Source organism: Calypte anna, chromosome 1 (genome assembly GCF_003957555.1).
Source record: "Calypte anna isolate BGI_N300 chromosome 1, bCalAnn1_v1.p, whole genome shotgun sequence".
NCBI classification, from domain to species: Eukaryota; Metazoa; Chordata; class Aves; order Apodiformes; family Trochilidae; genus Calypte; species Calypte anna.
This window is the reverse complement of record NC_044244.1, coordinates 40,670,332-40,680,100: the sequence shown is the minus strand read 5'-3', so window position 1 is coordinate 40,680,100 and position 9,769 is coordinate 40,670,332.

The window sequence follows — 9,769 nt, the reverse complement described above, 5'->3', positions numbered from 1 at the left end:
AAAAGTCATGGGTATTCAGCTGTGTCTGAAGACATTTCCTTGGTGAATCACCAACTTTGAAAAAAAAAGTACGCTTAGGTGAGATTAATCCCATATCAGACTTCAGATGGTTAGATGTTACTGATTTATATAAGCTCATCTTCATAATGTCAATTATGACAATAATGACAATGACAATGGGACATTAGTAAAAAAAAAAAAAAAAATCAGTGAAGAGAAGTTTCCAAGTGATTCAATCCATCCTAAGAGAGGGGGGATGAATAGCCTCGTGGACATATCTCTTTCAATGTATTAGTGTGGATGGCTAAATAATTAGTAGATGCTTGACTTTTAGATAGCTAAATTGTCTGAGGTTAATCCTGATCTTTATTGCCAGCCAAGATTTGTACAAATTGATCTTCCAGGTATTAGACCTTTTTCTGTCTTTGTTTGCTACAGTCCTCTTTTATCTGAAATCCTCCTGCCACGAAGAATTTACAGATTGGGATCAAATTGCCTTTAATGTTGTTTTAGCCTTGAGCTTCTTAAACTTCTCACAGTTTTTCAGACTTTCCAATAGTCAGATAAGATCTGTAGCCCTTTCTGAATGCTCTCCCATCTGCCATTACAATTTTTTTCTGCTAGAGGCAGTGAAGGTGACATTTCCCTCTAGCAGTCTCACCACTGCTAGTGAGATAACAGCTCCCTACCTTTAACTGGCATCTCCTCTTTATATACTCAACAAATTTGTTAGCTTGCTTAGCCATCAGACTGTGTAGGAAACTGATGGTGAGTAGTTACCTGTTGTGTTACTGGATGTTTCATATGTTTCCAGGATACTCTGTATCAGTGATGCCTACAACAGAGCAGTGGAGATGGAGTTGTGCTATTACCTGAATCTTATTACCATGTTCCTTCTACATAATGTAAAACGTGCAATCTCAGTGTTGTGAAGCAGCAACTTTGTTGCACAGGAAGGTGTGCTAAGATACCAAAGCAGACCATGGTATCATCAGTCTTTAAGAGCTATGTTACGACGGGATGAGGTTTAACATGGCCAAGTGCCGGGTCCTGCACTTTGGCCACAACAACCCCATGGGGAGCTCCAGGCTGGGGACAGAATGGCTGGAGAGCAGCCAGGCAGAAAGGGACCTGGGAGTCTCGATTGACAGGAAGCTGAACATGAGCCAGCAGTGTGCCCAGGTGGCCAAGAAGGCCAATGGCATCCTGGCCTGTATCCGGAACAGCGTGGCCAGCAGGTCCAAGGAAGTGATTCTGCCCCTGTACTCAGCGCTGGTGAGGCCACACCTCGAGTACTGTGTCCAGTTCTGGGCCCCTCAGTTCAGGAAGGATATCGAGGTCCTGGAGCAGGTCCAGAGGAGGGCAACCAGGCTGGTGAAGGGACTCGAGCACAGACCCTATGAGGAGAGGCTGAGAGAGCTGGGGCTGTTCAGCCTGGAGAAGAGGAGGCTCAGGGGAGACCTCATCGCTGTCTACAGCTACCTGAAAGGAGGTTGTAACCGGGTGGACGTTGGTCTCTTTTGTCAGACAACTTTCAACAAGACAAGAGGGCATGGTCTTAAGTTGTGCCAGGGGAAATTTAGGTTAGATATTAGAAAGAATTTCTTTACGGAGAGAGTGATCCGGCATTGGAATGGGCTGCCCAGGGAAGTAGTGGATTCTCCGTCCCTGGAGATATTTAAAGAGACTGGATGTGGCACTCAGTGCCATGGTCTAGCAACCGCAACGGTGGTAAAAGGGTTGGACTCGATGATCTCTGAGGTCCCTTCCAACCCAGCCAATTCTATGATTCTATGATTCTATGATACGACCTGTTGCATACTGGAATTTTTTAATGAATCTGCAAAGTTTTATAGAACTACTGGAGAGACACACGTTGAAACCTGATGCAGTTGAAAAAGTTTGTGAATCCTTTAATAACTCCTTCATCTTCTCTTAGACAGCCTACTAGAACCTTGGTAAAGACCTAGGTTACATGCTGCACCATGCAAGTGAATTTTGTCATGTGCTTCCATGTGGTCTCTTCATAATATATCAGGGAAGGTGCAAAACATAAGCAGAAGAATCATGAATGCTGTGTGTGGAGCGGGTTGAACCTGGCACCATCAGAGTCCAAACCTACAGACCACCACATGCCTCCAAAGTTTCAGGATTACTGCTTCTTAGATATGAGGGAAGTATGATCTGGAAATGTCAATGTGAGACTGGGGAGGCTGGTGGCAATTTTTTGCTTTTCCAGTATTACAAAATTTACTAAACTTTACACAAATAACCATAATGGAAGAGTTGTCAAATATTTAAGTGTGGCCCTCAGTAACCAGAGAAGTTTTACTATTTCATCTGTCAAATGGAAGTAACAAGACCTGACTAACTCACACAAACACTGTGTGGATAAATACACCAGGGCTCAATAAATACATTTACTACCTTTACTTCCATTGTATATAGGAGCAGTGCTGACTCAGGCTATAGCCAGTGGTCATGAGAAATGCCTTCAAGAAGGACAAGGGAATGCCAGGCCAAATACCTACATAATTTTTACTTTTTATTTATTTTTTTTTAATATTGTATACCATATTGTAATAATCTATATAGAATATAGGGGAAAAAAAAGCCAAAATAAGGCAAAGATTCAGAGATTGTCCTCACAGGTCAAATTTACTAGTGTAACAGGCACAGGAAGATCAGGACTAAAACAGGAAGATATGGATTACTCTTGTCAAAATCCTAATGCCTATCAAGCTCTTTTCTGTTATCTCACTTGTCTCTAACTCCTCCAACATTGACCTCTTAGAACCAGCATTACCTTGGGGATTTACATTCTCAAGATTGGTTGTTGGACTGCTTTGGGAATTATTACTTTTTTCTTTTATTTTATTTTTAAACTTCTCTTATTTTAAAGAAATCACAGGGAGAGTCAACCTGAGCAGGAGTTGGCAAATGCTGAACCAAGTTTATTTTTTTTTCATTAGCATCACAATCAGGTATATTTTTAACACATCCACAAAAATACATCCACATTTTTTTTCTTCTTTTAGTGTCTATGCAAACAGTGGGGGTATTTTTAATTGGGATGCCAATTTTTGCTATGAGCTCTGACAGATTTCAGTAAATATTAAAAAAAGAAGTCAGCTCCCAAGCCCTCATGTAATTTTATTTAAAATGTCTTAAAAAATTAAGCAGCCATTTGTTCTGTTTGCTTTCAGTTGTTACCTTCAGCAGCATAAGGGAAATTGGGGAGGGTTTTTTTTAATCAAAAAAGGTGTACTCTGGATGCTTTTCAATCATGATATTGCTCAAACTTTTTAGATGAAACTGGAGGTGAGCTGTTAGCATAAGAACAATAAAAGGTGCTGGGTTCAGCAGCTCCCTATGAATCATCACTTCTCAGAGATGAGAATTAGGGAATGCAATATAAAATAACTTGCCTCCTTCATCTGTGTGACTGATTAAAATCTGTATCCTTAATCAACATAAAATATAATGACTGTTTAATTAATTTACTGTAATTTTTGATGAAGCTCACTGCAATTACTTTTCCACATTCTTCTACATGACAGTAATGATTTTCAACAGAAAGCAGGCAGCCTGCATAGCTCTCAGAGCAGCATCACTTTAATGAATGCAAGGAATTGCTCTAATATAGATAATCAGCTCAGAAATATGATCAGCTGATTAATACACACAATCCTTGTATCTCCTTTGTGCATAAACTATTTAACTATGTACCAGAGCTCCAGTCCTTCAGAATGTAAAATTGTACCTGCACCTTGTCACAACCCTTTCAGATTTGAACCCAACAGCCACTGTCCTGCCAGGTGACCACATGAAACCCTGTGCAGACACCTCCCCATTGCTGCTTCTGAGACTCGCTGTACCTGGTCACCTCTTCACAGTTGTTCCCCCTTGGAGATTCTTTGGGACCTAAGTAAAGATTACCAATACCTACAAATGCCAGGAAGGAGATGACCCTAGTGGAAAGTGAGGTAGCTTATGTGGTTGTCAATTATGTCACACGTGGCCACTTTTTGCAGTTATTTTTACCCTTCTGCATTATACAATGGGTGCCCAGTTTCTACCATTTATTCTTTTGATGCTGCTCTGTGGAGGCTACATAGTGTTGTGCTGATTAAATTCATTTTTCTGATGTTTAAAGTAATGCGTCTCACTTGTTCTGCTTTGGGATCACATTATCACCTGACGTGAGAATAACATTAGCAGAATTTCTAATTGTGTTCGAGTGACATTTGTCTTATTTCTGCCATTTAATGTCTTAAACTGTTCTTATTTCTTTAGCATTCCTCATTTCTAAGAATCTTTCCATAGCGGATTTCAAAGTCTTTTCAGAGGCATGTTTTTTTCTCCAGTGACTAAATAGATTTTCTTCACAATTAAAGTTGTAGGTATCTGTGTATATTTATTTATGACAGTGTTGATCAGGCAACTTCTCCAAATCCTTTTAAGTTCTTTGAAATTGTTTGCTGATTGACATCAGCATTCTCTAATGACTAAATGAACTGTAAAATGACTGTAATGTTTCTCAAATTTCAATGCTTTTTGATCTGTTTTGCTGCTGAGATCTTAACAGCCATATATCTGCTATCTTCCTAATGATGAGCAAACTGACTGTATCTAATTGCTGGCCTTTGCTTGAACTCTACAGTGAAACATCATTATAAACCAAGGTCATCCAAACATGTTTTATCACTTTTCTGATGCAAAGCCTAATTGCTTGCTTTGGTTCTCTTTGTCGTGATCTCATCAGGGAACAGTGACAATAAAAGTAACGATGTGGTAGATCCTTGACCTCAGCTCTCTCTGCAAATAATTGCCTGACATTGTTACCATGTATGGTCAGGCATTCAGCTTTATCACCCAAGCTTTGGGTGATTTCATTAATGTCTGGTATTCCCTACTAGGCCAGTGTTTCATGTAGAAAATTTAGCATACTCTAAAAGGTCTTCTGCAACCCCATAAAAGGATTATTACACGCTGCTCTTTGTTTAACAATAACACTGAGAATAATAAATTAGTCTGTACACGATCTCCAGCTCTATTACCTGCTTCGTCCTCCTTGAGTTACTGTTTCTTGGCATCCAATGTGCACACTGAGAGCTGATTTTTCAAGATGCTGAAAGCAATGGGATTTTTTTTCAGAGTCTCTGATTATTCTTCTTCACTCTCACTTCTGTTAAAAGCACCCAGTGTATACAGTTGTTTAGCCAGTGATTTTAGTAGTTCTCTGGGACATGACCTATTTAACATGGATAGTATTCTGTCCATCATTACCCCTCTCTTTTTTTCCCCTTTTAAAGAAAGTGCCTTCTTTCCTTTCAGAACTCTGAATTACACTAAATCTTCTACTTAGAAATCCTCTTGCAACTTTGCATGAATACAGGAAGCCTTGTCTGTTTAGATCATTAACTCCAGCTTCTTAACACCTCTCCTTTTACTCTTCTACCACTTGCAACATTTTTGGCCAAAGTTACTTATTCTCCCTGGTGTTTGCTTGTCCATCTGCTTTATTTAGTCTCTAGAAAACCAAAAGCAGAGGGCAACCAGGCTGGTGAAGGGACTCGAGCACAGACCCTATGAGGAGAGGCTGAGAGAGCTGGGGCTGTTCAGCCTGGAGAAGAGGAGGCTCAGGGGAGACCTCATCACTCTCTACAACTACCTGAAAGGAGGTTGTAACCGGGTGGACGTTGGTCTCTTTTGCCAGCTGACTTTCAACAAGACAAGAGGGCATGGTCTTAAGTTGTGCCAGGGGAAATTTAGGTTAGATATTAGAAAGAATTTCTTTACGGAGAGAGTGATCAGGCATTGGAATGGGCTGCCCAGGGAAGTAGTGGATTCTCCGTCCCTGGAGTTATTTAAAAAGAGACTGGATGTGGCACTCAGTGCCATGGTCTAGCAACCGCAATGGTGGTAAAAGGGTTGGACTCGATGATCACTGAGGTCCCTTCCAACCCAGCCAATTCTATGATTCTATGATTCAATTTGTTGAATTTTAAAATAGAGTAGTAAAAATGTAAAAGTTTTGACCCCTGATAATTAATGCTTAACACAATTGAGACAGCACAATTCAATACAAGGTTTGGCAGCTACTCACTGCTTCATACCTTTGCTACTATAGATCCGGATACTCTTAAGAGCATGTCAGAGACAATTAGTCTGATTTTCAATTATATTTTTATTTACAGATTTAAATCAGGAGTGATTATGAACACCTGGACTTTGCTCTTAAAATGCAAAGGTGAAAGTCAAATCAGTCAGCCTGGATACCTTTGAGGTGCTATTGAGAGAAATGGCCTGAATGCGTGAATGCTTGTGGGTATGAAGCACAGCTGTTGTGTTCAGCTGTACTTGCAGAGTGGCTGGGGCTGTTTTAAAGTTTCTCAGTGATACTTGGGGTTCTAAGATCAAAGCTTTAGATTAATCTTGTTATTTTATTCTTCAGTGCATATATAAAATATGGAAAATGTGTATGTACTACTAGAATTACTATTGAGCACCTTGCACCTAAGAAGATGTACAGAGTAGGAGGTTTGTAACTACTAAAATAACTAGAGAGTGTTTTAAAATTAAGTGGTTTCTATTGTGACAGGGATTATGGAATTAGTTGATAAAACTTTGGATGTCACACTCATTCCTGTGTGTGATGCTGTAGTGTTGTGACATTAAGCAGTGCAATTGTGGGCTTAATTGGAGTCTTCACATTTCACGCAAATTTCATGCTGCTCTCTGCTACTTCAGTAGTGTTATTCCAGATTTGTTATAATGTAGGTGAGGCAACTGATCTCACTGAAAAAAAACTCTAACAAAAATCTATGAGAAAATTTAAACATGGGAGATGTTCAGAGTGGGTTCCCAGTGTTTTTACTACCTTTCATTTCTCAGTGTGCAGTTCATTTAGCAGTAGTCTTCAGATAACCTTATAACTACTCACTTGTGCTCTAATTGCTATTTTCTGACAACTCATTTAAGTTCACATTTAAGTTAAACCACTTCAACTGTACAGTCCATTTAAAAGATAATGATAAATGTTTGTGATAAATTTGACATCCCATACAATACAGAATACCACTCAGCTCATGTCCAATGGATCTGCAGTTAACAAGTATATAGAGAAATAAATGTTGCAATACAGGGTCTATAATTTACACAGCAAAGGAAAAAGAATAAGGTGTGAAATGAACAATATGTATTACAAATGTATCAAAAAAAGATGCAGTGTCTATCAATATACACAAAGATATCTTCAGACTGAGGTGGACAGAAACCTTGCATATTGGCTTAACTTCACATGCTAATATAAATTTTTAAATACCAAGAAGAAAGCAAGCACTCAGTAACTAATGTATCTTGAATCATTTAAATGCAAATGATAAACATAAAAGGTCTTCCCTTTTCTTTGCATGATTATAATACTGAGGCAAGTAAAGAAGACTTGGGATGTTGCAGATTTTAAGGTTTTTGCTTCTAAGCCCACTGCCTTTGCTGCTTGTCTCCTGCCCTGACATCAGACAGGAGATCAGGCAGGAGAAGGGATATGCTATGAAAAAATAGCTGGCTCTTCTAGCAGCAGAAAGTGATTTCCCTATCTGTGCTTTTCTTATTAAGCAGTTTCTATTTTTACAGTGCTGTTCCTAGCAAACAGACAAGAATATTTAGAAGAAAATAAATGCAACAGTGTCTGTTATTCTAACCCAATATATTTTGAAGGGAATGGAGGCACACATACAATGCTAGATGTTGCCTGACACACCTAACATCTGTTACCAGACAGATTCTCCAGATGATGTTAATTCCCAGGCAGTTCTTTCATAAAAGCACTGTATGAGTGTTCAATTTGATTTCTTCCCACCTTTAAAAAAATATTGGAGCTTTGTTTTGTCATATTTAGTCTGAGTATACTATAAAAATCTAGATAAGGGCTGTGAATAAATAAAAACTATGCTTTGATCTATGATGTGAAATTTTGCATCTTTAAAGTAGTGCCACCATATTCATGTTAAATGTAGCCATTTTGCAAATGAAAATGAGATCTTCCTTCTTTTCAAAAGTTTTCTTGAAATGTAAGGAGGGAATTTTTTCCCACTTTCTTACTGTAAAAATCTTGTATCAAGAGTAGCTGCTGTACAAAATTCTGCCATCCCAACACCTGATACTTTTTGTGGACTATGGCCATGTTCACACTGCATGGCTGTCCCACTTCATTGCCAATCTCCCAACCTAGGTGACAAAGTCAAGGCTGCATGCATAGCTCTTAGAAACCATTGCAGCAGGGGACTTACTGAATGTGGTTATTGTGCTCTGATGATAGTCTGTATCCTATTAAAAGTCTGTTATCAAATGCAATCCTTGCGCACAGCCTTTTTAGCCACCAAAAACTATTTTCTCCCTGTTTTTTTGCACAGAGGTGGTGGTCATGCTTAGTTACCTGCTGGCTTCTAAACTCTGCCAATATTTCTATAGCTTTTTTTTTGTCTTGGTTTGGTTTTGGTTTTTTGTTTGGTTTTTTTGGGTATTTTTTGTGTGTTTTGGTAATATTTGAAGAGGTGTCACACAGCAGGTGAATAGCAGCAGGCTCATAACTATTCTACTTACCAGAAAGACAAAGTAACTCAGGAATTCTTAACAAAATAGACTGCAACAAGGGGAATCTAAGAACCATAGAATAATTTGGGTTGGAAGGGACCTCTAAAGGTCATCTAGTCCAACCTCACTGTAGTAAGCAGGGACACCCTCAGCTAAATCAGGTTGCTCAAAGCCTTGTCAAGTCTTGAGTACCTCCAGGGATGAGGCCTCAACTGCCTCCCCTGGGGAAACCTGTTCCAGTTCTCCACTACCCTCATGGAAGGGAAAATAGACTTGTCTTTGTCGAACTCATTCCAATCTGTATAAAGAAAATAAGTATGGGCTTACTCTCCTGGGCTGTTATTTTTCCTGATGCCAGACAACCAGCAGGTTTCTGAAATCATGAGCCATTTAGCATAATATACCTGACCACATAGAGAGCAGACATTGCCTCTGCATGTTGTTGTGCAAAAAAGGCAGGGAATAGAGAGGCAAAATTTAGACTTTAGGACAGTATTCCTTGTGAGTTGTATCTTTGATGGAGGTGGGAAGGAGTTTAACATCACTAGAACAAGGCAGAGAGATCATCTCCAGCTGTTCTCATCTCTCTTCTGGAACACAGTACAGCCATGAAGAATCTGAAGAAACTCTTGCCAGGCTGGCCCGGTCCACAGTTCTTCCTATGTGATCTTCCTTACTAGTCTGACCTTTTTTAGTCATTATCAATTAACAAATTTCCCAAATTTTTGAGGGAAAAAAAAAAAGTAAAAAAAGAAAGTTTTTTCAGAAGTTAGGTTTTGATTCCTCAGCTTACAGTATTCCATTTCATTGCCTCCCTGGTTTGTACTTTGTTAAGCAGTCACAACAATTGGCCTGTTGCTTTTTGCTGTTTGATCTCCAGCTGTTAAAAGCTTCTTTATGCTAACCAGACTGCAGATTCCTACATGGACTGATGAGTGTGGAAGGGCCCAGCTCATGCACGTCAGCCACAAGCTGGAGGAACCACTGTGAGGCAAACCACAACTGTTTAAACTCAGTCACTTGCTGCTCGTGACGGTGTCTGTGTTGCAGAAGGTACATCCACCAGGACCTTCAGACCACACAGGCCTTTGGACAGCCCTCAGAGGGTTTTCATACTGAAGAAGAAATGAACATTAGTTGGGCTGCAAAATCCATACACTATATGATGAAG